The following is a 19,130-nucleotide window of genomic DNA, read 5'->3' on the forward strand; positions in this document are numbered from 1 at the left end:
TAAATTACAGTGTGAGTTTCCTGCTGTGCAGGACTTGACTTGGAAGTCTCACTCCACTTCTATATTCATACTTCAGTGGGTACTTTCTAATCCCGAATCTCTTTATTCTTTCTCCCTTAACTTTATTCTGTGAAGTCTAAAAACTAGTTAGAATAGAAACTTCATGTGATCCTCTTGAATTAAAAAAAATCAAAGCAAAGGATTCAGATGACAAAACAAGTATATCCCTGGAAGAAACCTGCAATAGTACCCACATTTTTACATTTGTCCTTGTTTTTTCTCTCTTTCTTTTTCCCTCTGATGGGAGGAGAGGAAGGAAAGGAGAAGGATACTTGCTAATAAGAATAGTTTTGGAGTGTCCCCTCCCCTGAAATGTATACATCTAGTTCAGTTGATGCAGCTAAGAGTATAGTTCTGTGTCTTTTGGCACAGCTAAATTTATTGCAAGTAATTGCTTGTTGAGTGTGTGTCAAGTGAAACCAGATATTATTAGAGGTATCATGGGATACTAAACAGAGGTCTGTCTCTTGTCTGTCCTAGCAGCTATCAGGTGGAATTAAAAAATCTTCATGAAAAGGGATGAGATGAATTCCAGCACATAGCTGTACTTGGCTTAGTGACATTCTGCCTCTAGCCATGGAACAAGCACACAGTGGCCACAACTTTAGTCAGCTCCTGCTTTTGTACAATCATTTTAAAACTACAGATACCTAAAAAGAGTACATTTTTTCCCTAGCAATCCTTAAAAGTAGATGCTCTTTCAAAAAATACACACTGGTTCTAATGATTTTGAGATTTAAATTTTCAATAGGGCAAGAGGAATCTTTTTAATGACAGACATGATTTCTAAACTTCAGGCTGCCTGCCCATAATCAAAAGCTGTGAATAATTTCTAATAGGGAGCAAAGTGTATGTGCAGTGTGTTAAAACACCAGCACAGATGGGAAGTAGCTAATGGCCTGCAAACCTCCTTCTCAAGGAAATATTTTCCCCCAAAAACAATTGCACTGTAGCTATTTGAAAAGTGACAGACATTTATCAGCAAAACAAGCTGCTAAACAAGCAATGGCAGTTTTCCCATTTCTTATCCCATTACTCTATGGAGCTATTGATACGTTTGGTCTACAGCCAGAACAGGACTACGTCATAGCAGATGTTTCACGAGGGCAGCTCTGCGTGCTAAAAATCATCTGCCTTTCTGGAATCTCCTTTCTCAGAAATGATTTTTCTTTATGGGTTCGCTTTTTTTTCCTGACTGTTAAGTTGCAGTGAGGAAAATAAACCCACCCGCATTTAGCTTTCCAGAACTGCCAGAGAAGTTATGCAAGAGAAATTTCCTGTTGACAAGACATGTATGTCTGCCTACTTAAAGTCCTGCTTACTTGGATTTTCAGTGAGTTTACTGAAAATCAAAATTAAAAAAAAAAAAAGCAAAAGAAAAAAGAAAAAGGATCTTTTATAATATTTAGCATATTGGGTGCCTTATGGAATCCAGACCAGATTCTGGCACTGCCCTCAAAGAGTTTGCAGTTTAAGAGTAGGGAAAAGGGTAGCCAAGACAAACAAAAGGAAGATGGTAAAAGGTGGGGGAGATAAAGTCACAGGATTTTTACGAGAAGATGATGTGTAGTAGTAGGTTGGTTTACCACTTCCCATTTTGAAAAAGAAACTTGTCAAAACTTCAGAAAGTCTGGAGTGTGACAGTAAAGGGTTAGTTGGAAAGGGCGAAGGCCAGTGGAGAGGCAAAATGGAAGGAAGTGAGGTAGAGACAAAGAGGGGAAGAGTGGCAAGGAGTGGGACAGCATGGAGGAAGAGCAGGCTGAGCCACAGGACAGCGGGTGCACATGCAATTAGGGTGGGACTGGGGAGGACGTGGGACAGGAAGACAGCCCTGCAAGAAGTTGGAACAACACTTTGAAACCAGGTGACTCAGCTATAAAAGAGACTTGGAGTTGACCGTAGGAACTGAATTTAAAATTACCACAAGGTCCCCAAAGCATTGATCTAGCCTTGGGCCATAAATAAGGGGAACTTGATTTCCTGAGCAGCTGAGAACCTGCAGGTCCTGGACTGAGCAGGTTTTGCAGGCTTCCAGTCATGCTGTCACAAATCAACAAGCTCTCAGTTCCCATACGACCCTACTTCCCATCCACGTTCCCTTCACTCACATATTGGTAGCCACAAACCTTGATGTGTGAATTACTATCATCCGCAGTTGTTAGAAACATGGTTAGATACAGTTTTTAACATAAAGGAATGCTTACGGTGACCACAGTTTTCCCCTCGTGTGCTGTTTATGGGTCCGTTTCGCTGTCATTGCTGCTTCAACCCCCTCTGTTTCTTCCCTTTCTTTACTTATCCTTTCTTAGGCTGTACTGTTCTTTTGAGCCATTGCCTATGTCCATCCCATGGTTCAGTCTTTTCCGTGTTTAGCTGGAATCCTGGGGTAAAACATTTCCGTGCAGGAAGAGGAATCGGCCGATTTCTTAGGTAGATTTGTCTACTTGCACCTTCAAATTTGGAAATTTATGCTCTGAGGGGAGAGGTCTGGTATTCCTGCATTTGGATAAGGCCTGGTGCGTATGTCCTACAGAAGCCATGGTGCCGTGTGTCATGGATGGGTGGGCAGACCTCATGTTGCTTTTGCAGGTGAGCAAACCGTAGTTATTCTGAGGTTTGCAATCATCATGAGCCAAGGAAAATTACCTACAAACATGAAAGAAGTTTCTTCTCCAATTCTGAGGAAGGTTGTCTTTGAGGAGTTTGATTTCCCACCAACTCTACCTCTTTTTACCTCACCCATCATCCCTTTGAAAGGCCTATTTGCAGAATGTAGAAGAAGAGACTTGCTGATGACTTCTTCTGGAGCCAGTCGGTGCCTCCCTGAACACTGGCCAAAAGTGATGTGATAATTTCTTTCTCAACTCCTCCCACAGGCTGGACAGGCTGGCTCTGGTGTCCCTTTAGCCACCCGGGGGGGCTGAACTCTGAGCCTCCACTATTGGATTTTGCAGACCAGTGACATGTGGCTTCATTCTCTTTTTGTTTTTTTTTTTTTTTTCTTTTCCCTACTGGTGTTTTCATGTCATGCAGATGTTCATTCCTCCCAAAGAAAGGCGCTGCTGTGTGTGCTCTGCTCCTCCACTGCCACAACACAGGTCACATGACTTCTTGAGCTCATCATAAACTGTTTCTTGGCTGTTGGTGCAGTGCAGGTTTTGTGGGACATCATCTAGGTTTGGGTACTTCTCCTGCAGCCCTAAGCTTTCCTGCAGGCTTGCAAGTTCCTTTTAACGTGGAAGGGTCCTACTAGTTCCATTTAATTCTTCCTCAAGGTCCTCTCCTCAGATGGCCCCAACAAGAAAAAAGCTGAAAAAAACTGCTGATTTTTGTTAAAATGAGCTTTTTTATGCTTGGGGCAGGAACCAGAGGGGCAAAGGATGTGCTTGAACAGTCCATCCTGGGAGTTCGGATGTCACAGAAACATTGTTAAGTGCCAGGAGTCTCGTTTTAGGAGGAAACAAGGGTTGTTTCTCTCCTTGCAGCAAGTATCGTTGGAAGGTATGTTTTGCTTTGCACCCCACACCTAGAAGGAAAGGTGACAGGCAGCAGATGCCAGGGCTGCAAGGGAAGATGAGTAAGTTGTGTCAGGCTGTACAGCAAATCAGTCAGGCACCTGGAACTCGATGCGGCTCTTTAACCTCCAGCCCAGCTCTCACGACTGTGAGCCTCAGCTCCTTCTGCTCCCAGAGTCAGCCAAGGCTGGAAGCTACACCATCAAAATGCTGAGGTCACTCACATGTGCAGGTCTGTGACCTGCCACATGCGTGCATTTACATGTGCCCATGAGCAGGAGGTGGTGGCAGAAACACGGATGCAGAACCTCCTGGTGGCCTTCATAAAGTTCTGATGCCTGCTATTTTATATTTATGAATTATTTTATTTATATTTTATGTATCTTTGCTGACAGGGCACAAAGAAGAGGGCAAGGTGTGGGCAGGACATATGCTGACACTCGTTACCTTTGCCTCCTTCCCAAGCGTTTTTTCTAGCCTTTTCAGCTAAGCCTCTGCCTGTGGTGGCACATGGTTGATGGGCTGCTGGAGAAATGCTGCTTTACAGGAGCAAAGCGATACTTAGTAAATAATGTAGATCCTTATTTCTTAATTTGAGTTACCTGTGGTGAGCTACCAACCCACAACTACACCGAGGTTCCTAATCACTTGGGCTCATTTGAGATCCTTACCTCACTACAAAAAATTTTATCATCTCTTAAATGGGGTAGGGCTCACCTGGGTCCTACTTTGAAAATATGCTCTATGGGGAAAGGAAAACCGTGGGCATTTGTGGCAAGAGGCCTGGGGTTGCGACTAAATGGTAACGCCTCTTGTAAAGAACATAAAAGGTTTCAACCCAACCTTAACAGGGCATGTGCTCTTCTGAGACTGATCAGGAAACATAGGGACACTATAAACTTCCAATTTATTTGAGATATATGCTATAACTTCTCTGGACCTGCCTTCTTACTGAAAGGGTGTTTGTTCATTATTAGAGAATGTATAATATTTCTGCCACCTAGTGTCCAGCTTGTGGAATGCTCAAGCTTTTGGTTTTGAGTTACAAGTTATTTGTTGTTTTCTCTTTAAGTTCTTCTAAACACGATTAGTGGTGTGGTATAAACTTCACTTATAGACTTAGGTAGGCCTCTGATAGTAATAATTTATACTTGGCATGTTCTACTACTTGGAAATCTGGGGAATACCAGGGAATAGCATATGTTTATTTTATATCTCATCATATTTGTATATGGTGTTTTGAAGACAAATAAATAAAAAGCCATGAGAAACTTTGACTAGACATGTTTTTTCAGATTTGTGAATTATACAAATGCTTTTATTTGAACTAATATTTTCAAGGAGTACCAGTGCTAATAAGTAGACCAGAGTCCTAAATTCCTGAATTTATATTCTAATCATGCTACCTACACACACAAAAAAAAAAAAAAAAAAAAAAAAAAAGCCTTTTTTAGCTGTTAAACTCCTGGTATAAAATCAAATGCTTCTGCATGTGTGAATTGTGCCTGCATGCTTCCCTGCTCTGAGTGCAGTTGTCACAGCAAACCCTCAACTAAGAAAGCACAAGAGGCTTCAAACCCACTGTGTGTCTGTAGGATAAAAGAAATGGCTGTGCCATGCTCTCTGAACAGAGAGGGGCTGTGGTTGGTGTTTAAACCCTAGGACACTGTCCGGTTAATGCTAAAGGTGTGCTGATGCCTTCTGTTGTCCTCGTCCCTCGTCTCTCTCTTGCCCCGTGCTGTCCGGGAAAGACCTGGCATGCACCACAGCACAGGGATGATGAAACTTTGCAGTAGGCTTTTTAAGGGCATGACACAACCAGTTATCTCTTGGATTGTCCCAGTGGAAAGGCACCAAAAACAATCACTTGCAAAATTGCATCAATAGACTCAAAAATGGTGGCCCTGTCTCTATGGAGATTCTTCTTTATTCTTCTAAAGGTCATTCAAGAATAATGTAAAGTCTTTCTTCTACAGGCTACCTTTCACAGGATACCCACTTTGGGACTGAAAGCCATAGAAGAGCATAGATCCCCTGTTCTTACACCCAGAGTTCCTGCCCATCCTGTACCCAGCTCCAGGGTGGTGGACTGGCACACTGGAAATGATCAGGTGAGGCTGGTGTGTCTGGATGCGTGGCTGCAGAAACCTGCTTTTACCCAGGCACTCTGCAATACAAAATTAGCCCTGTTTTATGTTACATTGTCACAGTCGTATCTGAGCATCTTTGGTTTTTTGTAGCTTAGCTGGGGGCCAGATACCTCATTAATGTAAACTGCCTTCTGGATTACAGCCACGGGAGGAAGGAGATGCTGGTTTGTTTTAGAGCAGTTCCTTTGCCTCTGGAAGATCACAGGTTTCAGAGGGATTTCCGTCTTTTTCTGCCGCAGCTTAACAAAGACTGAGATTTCATATGAACCTCTGAATGTACAGGACCCAACATGCACTGTGTATAAAGGTAGGAGACACTTTGAGTCCTCTCAGTCTTTTTCATAAACTCAAGTGAGATTCCAGCTGGTGTCTTCAGTAAAACCATTTTGATGTCCCTGGCTCTGATGGGGAAATTAGTGGCATCTCTAACCTGCTGAAACTCAGCAACTACATCCCTCAGGTCAAAGCTCAAAGCTCCCCCTGAGGTCATCAGGAATTCTGAAAGCTGAACTTGATGCTCCTTCTGGGCAGCAGGAAAACACAGAGATAGGCAGCTACAAAGCTCTCTCTAAACCTTGGCAGCCCTTCCCTGGCCTGCCTGTGGCCCTGCTTCTCTTCTGATGCTGATTTCCTTTGATTTGGGAGTCACATTTTGCAATAGGGTGTTACCATGGGGGTTTGCTGATGCAACACCCGAAAATGGAATAACTGGTATATGAGTACATGCTTTTATTTTTGCCTTATTTCCTGTGCACTTCCCTCTCCACCACCCTGTGCATACACACGGAGCATGCACATAAAGATGCGAAAAATGAAGTGACCTGTAAGGTTTGTTTGATTTTGTGAGTTTGCTTATGGTGAGACATCCACTGTAGTAAAGACAACAATTGACTAAAATAAATGTAGAAGAGCAATACAGACCTGCAGAGCGACAGGATGGGGAAACAGACTGAATGCAGGTGGATGTGAAGCGTTAACACATAGGGAAAAATAATCCCTGTGTATTCCCTTCAAAATACCAGGATTTTTTCCAAGAAAATATCAACTCAATGCTTGTCAAGAAGCAAAAAAGCCAATCATATGTTAGGAATTATGAGGACTAGGAATAAAGACAAGAATATGCTGTAATGTTATGGTACGAATCCCTAGGTCACCTGCTTTTGAGTGTGACTCTGTTCCCCTATCTCAGAAAGGATATAGCAGAACTGGAAAAGGGCAGAACTGAGAAGGGCAGAAAGGATGACTAAAGGTAGGGAATAGTTTCTCTATGAAAGGAAACTGTGGAAGTCCAGTGGATTGGATAGGGAGGGTTTAATAGAGGTCTACAGAATTACGTGTGCCATAAAGAATGTGGATATGGAGCAACCATTTACCATCTTGTCAAGTGAAGAATTAGACACCAACAACTGTGGCTGGCCATAGCCTGGCTCAGAGCAGGAGCAGGAGCTAGTGCCTTGCATAGTGGATGGAGACCTGGGGAGCCCCTCACCCATGGATGCTGTGTGGGTAAAGTGGCTCAAGGGGGGCCTGGGCAAGCCCTTGGAGAGTGTGAGAGCCATTGCAGATTACTGACTCAACTAACTAAACTAAGCTGAGGAAATCCCTGAGCCCACTTTGGGCCCAGGCTCCTTCCAGGTGAATGCTGTGTTTGGCTGGAGGGTGGCCCTGCTGGGAGCTTTGCCTCCCTGCTCACCATGGGCGAGCACTGGGCAGCCCCTGCAGGGGCTGAGCACAGCCACAGCAACCAGGACCCTGCACATCAGGGGGAACAGCCTGTGCTCTGGGCCAGCTGCTGCTGGTGTTTTCCTCCTTGCTTACCAGGAGAAGGATGCAGGAGGTCTCCTGAGAAGAGACCTGGTTTCCTGGCCAGGCAGCTGCAAACATGGGGAGGGAGGATATTGGTATAAAGGGCTATGTCTGTACTTGGGCTCTCATGCATTACAGCAGAGGAGAATCAAGTTTAAACAAGGTTTCTTGGGTCATTGAAGCTGAACGCTTTCTGATGGAGCCAGCCGTGTCTTACACCTTTCACCTGAAGCTCCCCCAGCAAAATGGTTGGGTTTGTCACACGGGGCTCAGGGCTAGGAAGAGGACAGGGTGAGGGCGGCTCAGCTCCTAAACGAGCAGGGCACGTGGAAGCGGTGGAGAAGCTGTGGGAATCCGGACCATGCATGTAGCAACATGCAGGAGAGATCACTTGAGATCACAAAGCTGCCACTAGATGTGCTTCAGGCACAGCTTTACAGTGAAAAAAGGACCACTGCAGCATCTCCCTGGCGTGACCTGAGCTCCTGCCTTGCCACAAAACTCACACCGCCTGAGCTAACGCAGGTTTTGATGTCAATGTCCTTAAATTGTTTGTCTCTGTTTGCAACAGGCTTGTATTGATTTAGGTTAATTTGGTTACCCAAAAAAGGGTTGTGCTGATTGCTCTAAATGGATTAAATAGTGATTTTAGTTAAACTGATGGCAGGCTTGTGTGTAGACAGGGCCTGGAGCTTTGTAAGCTAATGACTTGGCAGTAATGCAATTTTTTTTAAACATCTGGGACCAAGCTGTTGTTTTAAACATAAGACCATAAATGTTACTATTCTAGTAAATGGTGATAGTTTTCTGTTAACTCGTGCTCCTTCTGAATCCTGGCAGATCTCTTTGCTAACTCTCACTTTTCTGACAATAATATCACAAGTACGTTTACTCCAAATGGATTTTGGATTAAATCCAAGTTCAAAACATGGAAAATTTCCAATTTTTTGCAAGATTTTCCGATTTTTGTTCACCTTCCCAGCCTGCTAATTTTTCCACTGTTTTGGTAATGGAAAAAATGTTTGTCTTCATTTTTTGATAAAAATTCAGACAGAAGAAAAATGCAAAGAAATCCAGCTGCTCCCAATAGCAGGGACCTCTCTTCACAAGTGAGCCCTGAGAGGAGAACAGGTCCACAAGCAGCCACTGTTTAATTTTTTCACTCAGAAAAAAACAAGGGTGAGATAGTCATAGAATCATGGAGTGGTTTGTGTTGGAAGGTGCTTTAGCTCTTGGGCATTACAATTTTTGTGTCCAGATCATCTCAATGGGAAAAAATCACTATGTCTGCATAAAATCTTTCCTGCCTGACTCTGATCCCAGCAGTTGAGCTTCTGCCAAGCGAATCTGTCTTCACGGGTCTTTTCTCCACCAAACTGCAAATCCCATTTTGATTCATCTGCTTTCTCTGTTGATATTTTTATCTCAGGTTGGGACTGAAATTTGAAAAGAACATGACTCCAGACAAAAGACTCACTGAGCCTTGGTTAGCGTTGATTTGCAAGGATGCCTATTGAGACACTGAATAAGCCTTAGCTCTGAAAACAACAGTACAGCAGGTAGGTTGTGATCCTTTTCTGTCTGAGGCAGGTATATAGAACCAGAAAGTTGGTGGTAAGAATGAGAGGAGATGTCATGCCTTAAAGGACAGAGAGAACAGGAGGAAGGAAAAGCTCAGGGTTACCAGCTGGACAGCAGTTGGAGACCAAGAATCTGAAATTACCTAGAGAAATGAATACACGGTAACCTAGCATGTGCTAAAAAAAAATTTTGGCAGACATTTATATACCACTAGTGTAGGTTGGATCCCGGACCGTTTTCTGCATTCCTGGATTCCAGAAATTGAATGCCAATAACTTGGAGCACACATAGAGGTGGAGCTGTGGGAGAAGGACATGATACAATTCAGATAAATCAGGGGCTAGAGTATTTATGGAGAAGCTGAGTTACCCAGAAGGAGTAACAAACTGATTGTCCAAGACGTAGGCCAAAGGGATCAAGGGAATCAGCATGGTAAAGGCAAGTGGGCTGTGTGTGACTCAACCACAGCAGCTCGCTAGGGCTGGTGGGTCAGGAAGGAGTAGGGAAAGGTGGAAGTGCAGCCACAAGGTAGTCCCACAGTTGTAAAATTGCAGCAATTAGCTGCAATTAGCACTGTGGAATCCATCTTCATCTTCAGTGACCACCTCACCAGAATGACGATTCACCCCTTTTTCTAACCTGCAGCATGTCCACAGATGTTTGTGCAACCCCTGGGCCTGCAAGTGCATTCATCCCTCTCATACACATCCTCAGTGCCCATGACCAGGGTATAACAGTGTCACAGGAGCACTGATGAGTTGTCTTTTTGTCACACTCCACTACACACTTAGGATGCGGATACAGACTGTGGCAAAGCAGGGCCCTGGATTCACATGCCTCCTGGACCCCCATTCATTCCCATTCATCAGCCAAAATGATGATGGTGATCCAGCCCTGATAAAGTAAACCTCCACCAGAAGCCAGGAGCTTTTCCCTATCTTGTATGTGGCTCTACAGCCCTATTGAGCAAGGCTCAGTGGCTGATCATTGAGACATCTAAGTCTGGAGGCTTGGGGATAGACATATTTGTCAAAAAAAAATTACAGGATCATCTTCTTGCCTTGAATGCCTGAAATGTAGGTGAACAAATCTTAATCAAACTGACCAAAACATTTGCACAGAGTGGATGGGACAGCTAGACTGGGAATAAGGCCATTTATCCCCTCCTCCCATTTGCCATCTGCTGGTGTCTGAGAGCTCCAGAAGACAGCTTCAAAGCTATTCCAGGCTCACAGCAGTAAAAGCTGCCCATGAGGGATGGATGCCCAGCCCTGGAACACAGCCCTCCCTGGTCTATGAGTTGTAAAATAAACTCTCAGATCAGAACGTCTGGCTTTGCTACAAAAGACTACAAAGCTCACAATTAGTAAAAGAATATCCTACAAAATCCTTCTTCATACTTCCCCGAGCCTCTTCTATGAAACAATTAGTGGATGCTCTTGTTTTGAACTCTGTGACTCACTCCTGTAATTCAGTTGTGGCCTGTGATCACTCAGTCGTTTAATGCGTCGCGGGGAAACAGGCAATTGTGAGAATTTCCTCTCTCCTTCCCTCGGCCTCTCGTGGCAGCTCTGCGGCACATTAGACCGCAGTGCCATGCAGCCACAGCCTGGATGCTTGCATCCCAGATGAGCAGGCTCACTCTTCAGGAATGCTTCTGCAGGGTATCAAGCAGTGATCAGAAAGGTTTCTCAAAGAAAAAACACGTCTCACTACATTTTGCAGTACTTAATAATCCAGCTGCAAGGAGTCCTTTTCCAGTCCTTTTACCAATGGTTTGAATAGTTAAGTTGTGGCTTGGTTCTACCAGAGTTTTATTTCTAATTTGGTATCTTCACAGTGAGTACACGTGTGTGCATTTTGTAAAAACTCCATAAAAGATAATAGACACTATTAAAGTAATTACACTGGCTAATGTCTCCCACTTTCTTTTCTATTAACTGTATTTAACTTTGCCAGTCAGCAGTATATTTACTGTTATGAACTAGTAAGTGACCTTTAATCATTGGATTTGTATAACATACCTATTTGTGTAACTTTCCAAGTACATGGTAAGTATGAAAGACATTTAACAATTAAACCAAAAGCGTTTGCAGAGATTCCCAGCACAAGCTAAATATGTCTGGAGGCTTCTCTGTGCTTACCTTGTCTTGATCATGCTGTGATAATTTTGGCAGCAGAGCAAGGAAAAAGCCCTGAATAATTTGCCAACTATTTCACGTCTAAAAGAGAATTGAAAACAGAAAACTGAAAAATTCCTCCTGCTGGTACCACACACCAGAAGTCCTGCCCTGTGTCTGCTGAACAGTGCTGTACGTTTGCCATGAGGAAAAGACAATTTCATTCTCTGGCTGCTGATGACCAAGTGCTAAATTTCTGCTGTTACCAGGAATGGCAGAAGGGGCCATTGCAGGAGTGGCCCTGGCAGAGCAAACTGCTTCATGCCAGGCTCCCTTCAGGCCCCGGGGGTGGCTGAGCCAGTGACTCCAGTAGCTGCAGGCAGCTGCTGGTCCTCTGCCAGAGCACGGGGATGAGGGCTTCTCCACGTGATGCTCTGGCTTCTCACTTGTTCTCTGCTTGATCTGTCAGACACTTTTCCCCCCCTTAGTCCCTTCATTATTTCCCATTTCCCAGTTGCTTTCCCTCCTACCACTCATGTTCATTCCTTTCCATTTCTTCCCCTTGTCCTCTTTTAGCTTCCCTATTTCTCTTGCTTTTCCCTCTTACTTTCTGCCAAACTATATGCACCACTTTCTCTCTTTCTGGTTGTTTTCCCAAGGGCTGAATCACAGCAGTTCTGTTTGCATGGCCATTTATGTAGCCCAGAGTTGTCTCCCACAGTTTGGGGTTCTTCACACTTTGGGTGATCTTCCTTGGTTCCCTCTGCAGTCAATTGGGAGAGATGAGAGCCTCCAGGAGGTGAGTCAGTTTTTAAGGCTGTTGTAAGACTCTGTGAAAACTGATCTCCTGCCATGATCTGCCAGTAAGACAGACAAATATCCTAACTTATGAGCTTTGAATGGGGGACCTAAAGTTATTTAGTACAAATCCCGCTTTTGCAGTGTTTTGGCGTACATCCGATGGATGGGGAGCAGAGATCAGAGTATCTTCCCTCAGACCAACACTGCCCTCCAGGGTGCCAGACTGCTGCCCACACCCTGGCAGTCAGCACAAGTTGCACCTGAGCACAGCAGCTGACAGAGCCTTGCAACAACCTTCCCCTGGCCCAAAGTCCTATCTGCTACAGACAAAGCATTTGGTCTGACTTCAAAAAGCCAAGCGAGCATTTTTGCTCCTGTTCCTTTTTTCACTCTAAAATAAGTATTGCACAAGGAGTAAGGGAACGAAAGTGAAAAGGGAAACAAAACTTTCAGTCTCACTCAGCCATTTGAAAGCAGGCATGCACATAGTTTCCACGGCTTTTGTTTCACCAGGAGAAGGTTTCCCAGGGGCTAACTTCAACATTTTGAATGGACCCATGTTTAGCTGTTTCCGTAGCAAATCACACAGCAACCATGAACTGCAACTGTAGCCTTATCTCCATCCAGACACTTGTTCCCATAGAGATTTTTCCAGTTCACCGTGATCAGACCAAGAAAATGTAGGTCACATTAAAACAACCCTCCCAGAGCTTCTTCGTAGGCACACCCTATTGCATACTGAGTTTGCTGACAAGCTGTTACATGATAAAGGTCTGTTTTCTCTGTAGAAATCTGGTCCTATGATCTGCCTGTGAGATTCTGTCCCTGGTTTTCCTAGGATTTCACCTCCAGTGCAACAACAGCTTGCTGATCCAGGAATGCAAAAAACTGTGGAAGCCATTTGCTCCCTCTGCTTCCCTGTCCATCTCTGCCCTGTTCCCTTTCAAACACTGGTGGGCAGAGGAGGGATGACTCTTCTCCCCATGTACATCCCTTGTCCCAGGGCAGGCTCGGCAGGACACTTTCTCCCACACTTAACCTTTCTCCACAGAGCACTGGTGGAGGGAAACCCAGGGTTTATGTCCACCTGCTCTTTGGCCCAGATAGCTCTTAGGAGTATTTTTGATTAATTTTATTACTGAGTGCAGGCCATGATGTAGCAGACAATGCCTTGGCCCTGTGCCTGACCAAGGTGGCTGCTGTGGCAATTGCTCCTACAGCTCACTCTGCCCCTCAGCTGCTTCTGTGTGTGTGGCTGACCTGGTGGCTTTGATAATCGAATTTTTATTAGCCTGTTAAGTAAAATGCTGGCATTGAGCCACTGGCAAGTTGTAAAGCTGGCCGAATAATTGGAATGATAACTCACTCATATTGAATGTGGTCCACTTAGAGGTGGTGAGTATTTCCTGAATGGAAATGAATCTCTTCTAAGGATTTGGTTTAGATTACTTCACTGCATGGTTTACTTCAGCCCTGTAATTTTATCACTGATACATAATGTAGGTTCATAAATAGAGCAATAGAGCCTTGGCTGTGCTTGGAGATAGTACTGAGCACTAATGTAAATTATAAATGTAGAGTTAGAAAATGTAACAAGCCCAGCTGGCAAACTTCCATGTATTATCTCACAATAATTGTTTCCAGCCAGCAGAGATTTTTTGTACAGCATAAGACAGGTTATTTATATTATATATTTAGCCTAAAACTGTAATAACATCCTCTGGCAAAGGTATTATCTGATGGTGTCTGAAATGGAACCAGCTTTTCTCTTTCCAGGCATTAATAAATGAAAAATTTTGTGTCATCTCATGGCATTTCCTGAATTGGAGAATAAAATTAGGAGGATTTTTAATTCATATAGTTTACTTCTTAAAAAGTAAATCTATTTTTGACAACCCGGTTTCCTAGAATTGTCACATGTGGTTTGTATCACCAACCAGAGAAATATTTCCTTTGCCATTCTAATCAAGCAGAAACAACAGTACCACTAGCAGCACTGGCTCCTGACTTAGCATAGTCAGGAAAATACCTGTGAACAGGCAAGGCTTGTGAAGGTCACAAAAGAGAGTATGTTTTTTCCTGTTTCCTTAGAAATGCCTGGATGCCTGTTATGTTGCCCATCTGCACATCCTCAGGCAAACCCTACAGTAGTGAGGATATGAAGCCAGTGATTAGGAAGACTAATAAGGGTATGTTTAGAAATCTTAGGGAGAGACAAATCTTAGTGTTGGGCCATGCTGGCTACTGAGTGTAGCATTCCATCTGCTGGTGAGGGCAAAGAATGAGTGTTGTGGTTTAACCCCAGCTGGCAACAAAGTCCCACACACCTGCTTGCTCACTCTCCCCTGGTGGGATGGGGAGAGAATCAGAAGAGAAGTGAGAAAACTTGTGGCTTGAGATAAAGGCTGTTTAACAGGTGAAGCAAAAGCTGCGCACTCAAGCAAAGCAAACCAAGGACTTCACTGCACTCCACGTGCAGGCAGGTGTTCAGCTATCCCCAGGACAGCAGGGCTCTATCACCCGTAGCAGTGACCAGGGAAGACAAACGCCATCACTCCAAATGTTCCCCCCTTCCTTCTTCTCCCCACCCAGTTTTATATGCTGAGCATGATGCCATATGGTATGGGATATCCCTTTGGTCAGTTGGGGGCAGTTGTCTTGACTGTGTCCCCTTCCAACTCTGTGTGCACCCTCAGCCTATTCACTGGTGGGGTGGTATGAGAGGCCTTGACTCTGTATAAGCACTGCTCAGCAATAACTAAAACATCCCTGTGTTATCAACACCACAAATTTGTGTGTTTCCAACACAAATCCAAAGCAAAGCCCCACACCAGCTACCAGGAAGAAAATTAACTTTATCCCAGCCAAAACCAGCACAAACAGAAAGCAGGAGGATGGTACTCAGGATTTCTGAAGATATCTCAGGTGTTTTCCAGTCCATTGGGTAACTTGGGAAGATGTCATGAATATTAAGAAATCGGTTGGTCTGAGTTGCCAGCTCCCTCCCCAGTCTCAGGTCTTGGCCAAAGAATTCTCTGCCAGTGTTTGGGTTAGGTGACAATTGGGTTCTGGCACAACCCCAGAAGGTCAGGCTGTGCTACTGACAGACTCCTTCTCAGTAAGGAGTAAGTTCCTCAGGGAACTCTAGGCACGTCAGCTTAACTTCTGCCCTGGGAAAAGTCACTAAAAATAATGTAATTGCTCGTAAAGAACCAATCAGTTGTAAACTGAAGATGCTGATGTAGTAAGTGTGGAAGACACTAATGAAAACAAGCCTTGTCAGACCTGACGCTTGGTATTTATTTTTGATGAGAGCTCAAGGTTGATGAATATGGGCCATCATAAATGCAAAAGTTTTCTGTCAGTTATTTGAGCAAGTATCACACAAAAGCCTGATTTTTTAAAAAAAAGAATAGGTGGAACTGTGTAACATCAAAATATTCAATGATATGAGACCTGGTGGATTGAAAAGATACAGCTGTCCAAGAAGAACTGTTAAGGGATGGGAAATACTGTAGTGAAGTCTGCACAGAGCAGTATAAGACTTATTGCTGTTCAAGATCTGAGAGTGAGCATAACATTTCTGCTAAGAAATTGTACAGTGTGAACGCTGGGTGTGTTGGAATAATGATGAAAAGATGAGTCAACTAGAGCGGCCAGGACTGCTCAGTAGAGAGCCCATCCAGCCAAGTGATGTCTTAGTGCAGCCCCACGGTATATTGCTAAATTAACTATCTAAAAAGGGGGGAATAGAGGCTGTACTTACAGGTGGTGAGTTTCAGGGAGTAAGTAGTGACTGAAATACTTTGGAAAGGTCAGAATAGAGAAGAAACTCAGTAGTAGATCCCAGTGTGATGGGAAAAAAGGTGTAGACCATCTTTGGATATAGGATTGGTGAGAAGTGGGAAGTGATCAAAAGCCCCACATGAAACCTTTGCTGCAATACACATCCCACTGGAGTGTTCCCACTCAAAAAGAACACTGAAGGATTTTCTGCTGGCACATCAAAGAATCACTGAAATAATTCAAGAACTGGAAAAAAAGAGGCCTTTCATCAGCTGTGGTAGAGTTCACCTTATTTCGTTTATTCAAAGGAAGAAGATATCAGTGTTTATCACCCAGGGTGTAAACACTTACATTAGGGTAAAACCCCAGGACGGGATTCAATCACCTGAACACACTCACTTGCAGCATGTTAGATGACAGATGTGTGACTCCTTCTGGGCAGGGGGAAAGCTGAGATAAATTCTCTAAACCCTGCTCAATCCCACATACGAGAGTCTGCTGGGTGCACATCCTGCACTAAGCCCTTCAGTCTTCCCATGTCAGCATGCTCCCCCAGCTGCTCTGGAACCTCTGCAGGTAACAGAAGAGTTGTTTTAACAGAGCAGCAAAACCCCCATCAATTACTGCTAACAGTCACATGCAATCAGATAATAGCTTGCAGTTCCTGATACAAACTCTAAGGAAGTCTCAGCACAGACATATATGGACCAACTTGAATTTGAAGCCAGACTCCATCCTCCAGCTGGAGACCCAATGCACTGGGCTTTCAATCCCCAGATGGCAATCCTGCTCTAGCACTCTTTGGATTTCTGACATGCAGGGAACATGGTTTCCATACTTTCACTTCTAATATCGTATATTTCTGTTTAAGATATCATTTAAATGATCCTATGTTTATAAGGTATATGGGCATGAAAATGGGAAAAATAAAGGCAGCAGGAACTCATTGCGAAAGCTGATGTGCCTGAACGCTCTTTGTGGCCATGTACGCCAGCAGCTCTGAGAGCCTCCACACAGCCCAGGGAAGTACCTTCTCAGCACCCACCACTCCTTCAGGCACGGCAGCCAAGGTGATCGGCTGCGGGCAAGTCACAGCATCATTCCTCAGTCAGCGTTTTCACCTGCATCACAGCACCAGCAGGTCATTGGATAGCACTGACTGCAGTCAGGCAGGGAGTGATAGGAGAGTAGAAAAGTCAGCAAGAGCAGCCATGTCCCAGTGCTGCAGGATGGGATAAGCTATTGCCACAGCTCTGTGAAGGTGAGAGTGTTTTTGAGGGATTCTGTGCCAGAGTCACTGTGACTGCCAAGACACCAGGCCTTCCCTTCTATGGGATCCACTCAATCCACATAGGAAAATGGATGTATACGATGAACATCTTGTGGGTGTAAGATGACATGTTAAAAGAGTAAGGTCTATTTAAATGAATGTAACAGCCAAATAATGACAAGTTCAAATCCAGATACACATGTGCTGTGAGAAAAACCCACCATAATAATGACAGTTCAATAGAAAATAATGTCATATCCAGATGTAAAAAAATGAATGTGGGAATGTTTGTTTACTCAGTGACTGTACTGTAAGGTTTAAATCCCAGTTTGTGTCAAGCAGTAGATACTGAAGAGTGTGAGAAAAAGATATAAGGAAACTTCGGATTTGGGGGGATTAATTCAGTAAAAAGTACAGTTGATGAGAAACACATGCTTATTCTGCTTTCTAAACCACCAGTGTTCCTGCTTCTGTTTCTCACAGATTCATTCTTAATTGATCTACTGACTTCGAATTATGGCTAGTTCGCACTACTATGACTACAGTCCATTTTTAAAGCCTGGAGAACAGCAATATAAATCCTCAGATAGTGATCAGGTATGTCTAGGGAATCTAACTCTTTTATTGGACTAACTTAACCTTATGGGAAGTCATTCAGTCAAAATAAACATCTAAAGGCTTAACTTTTTTGAACTGTATGTCCCCTGGATTAGGACTTCAAACTTGATTCTTAAGCCTATAAATATTTTTAATTGAGTGATAGTCTTGTTTTGAAGTCTACCCTGACACCGGTTGAGTCACTATCTTTGGAACAGGATCAGAAAACGATGCCAGTAAAGTCAAACAGCTGCTCTGTTACAGTTTTAGATGAACAATGAAAAAGGTGATTCTGGAAAGTTAAATGTATTCACCTGTAACAACAGCCATATTAAAGTCTCACCTTTTTCTTTCAGATTTACATTAGTTTGTTTTAAAAAGTTGGTGTTGTTTTTTTTGTTTTTTTTTTTTTTTAAATCTTGGTTTAGCTGAAGTCTCTTGTATCATTGTTCAATAACCGAGTTCAGGACTTCTATCTTTTGCATTATGCACTCTAATTTATTTTATTTCCCTATTTATTATGAATATTAACTTTATGTTAATAACATCACAAAGCATATTCCAGAGGTATTTTAAGTACCCACAGATTTAACTAAAGCATAAACTCAGAACATCTCATTTTGGATAGGGTATGATAGTATATCTAACCTAAGCACTGATTAAAGCCATGCAGAAAACTTTTGCTTCAGTTCTGTGGATGACCTAAAAATATATATATTTAAAAGTTCTTTGCAGATTAACCCCAGATGCCCTTGATTTTACTGGGTTTTTTTATGGAAAACAATCATTTGGTGATGAACTTTACCATTGAAAGTGAAATGAGTTCTGGTTTTGAACAACTGAAATGAAAATTAAGGAATGTGAAAGTGTTAATTTTTTCTGCAGAAGATGTTACTGTGGGGAAATAAAAGGTGGTGACCTGAAGTCAGGAGTATATGCAGGTGAAAAGGAAGCAGCTCAGAGACTGTGGCTCCAGAAGGACCAGGCAATGGAAAACTATCGGCCAGGTTCTTCTTTCTGCAGAGGGCAGCAATATGGGGAGCAGGAGCCAATGGCCACAGCAAACCACTCAGCCAAGCCATGGTTATCATCATCTTTTGTCCTGAGTCTTCTGGTGAGATATGGCAGCTTGGCTGTGTGCCCTACCTCCCATGGGCACAGCCTCCATCTCATTCTCGCCTGTGCCAGCCCATGCTGCTGCTCTGCACAGCCACGCCTTCCCACCCTCCCACCTCATTGCAGCTTCCATAGTCCGTGCTGCAGACATGCTTCAAAAGGTGCCATGTAAATGGTTTCTAAATGAAAGGAGAGATGATTGGAAGAATAGCTTGAAAAAAATCCATATTAGAACATGAGCATAATGTTTGTTTTACTCTTCTGCTCTGTGAGAGATGTTGCAGTGCCACATGTGAGCCTAGCTTAAAAAGATCAAGATGTCTTGATC

General features: G+C 43.5%; 1 long non-coding RNA gene across 2 annotated transcripts; it reads left to right on the forward strand.

Annotated features, from left to right (window-relative positions):
• Positions 1-5,594: 5,594 nt before the first annotated feature.
• Positions 5,595-19,130, forward strand: LOC113988123. Of its 2 annotated transcripts, XR_005562894.1 has the most exons (6): positions 5,595-5,686; positions 5,868-6,032; positions 8,961-9,090; positions 11,892-12,031; positions 17,573-17,686; positions 18,572-19,130. It is a non-coding gene; the product is annotated as an uncharacterized LOC113988123 (long non-coding RNA). The 2 variants fall into 2 exon arrangements; XR_003540814.2 differs by lacking the exon at positions 11,892-12,031 and having other exon boundaries at positions 18,575-19,130.

This window comes from Pipra filicauda, unplaced genomic scaffold (genome assembly GCF_003945595.2).
Source record: "Pipra filicauda isolate LSUMZ 115617 unplaced genomic scaffold, ASM394559v2 scaffold16_size7369187_pilon, whole genome shotgun sequence".
Classification (NCBI taxonomy): domain Eukaryota; kingdom Metazoa; phylum Chordata; class Aves; order Passeriformes; family Pipridae; genus Pipra; species Pipra filicauda.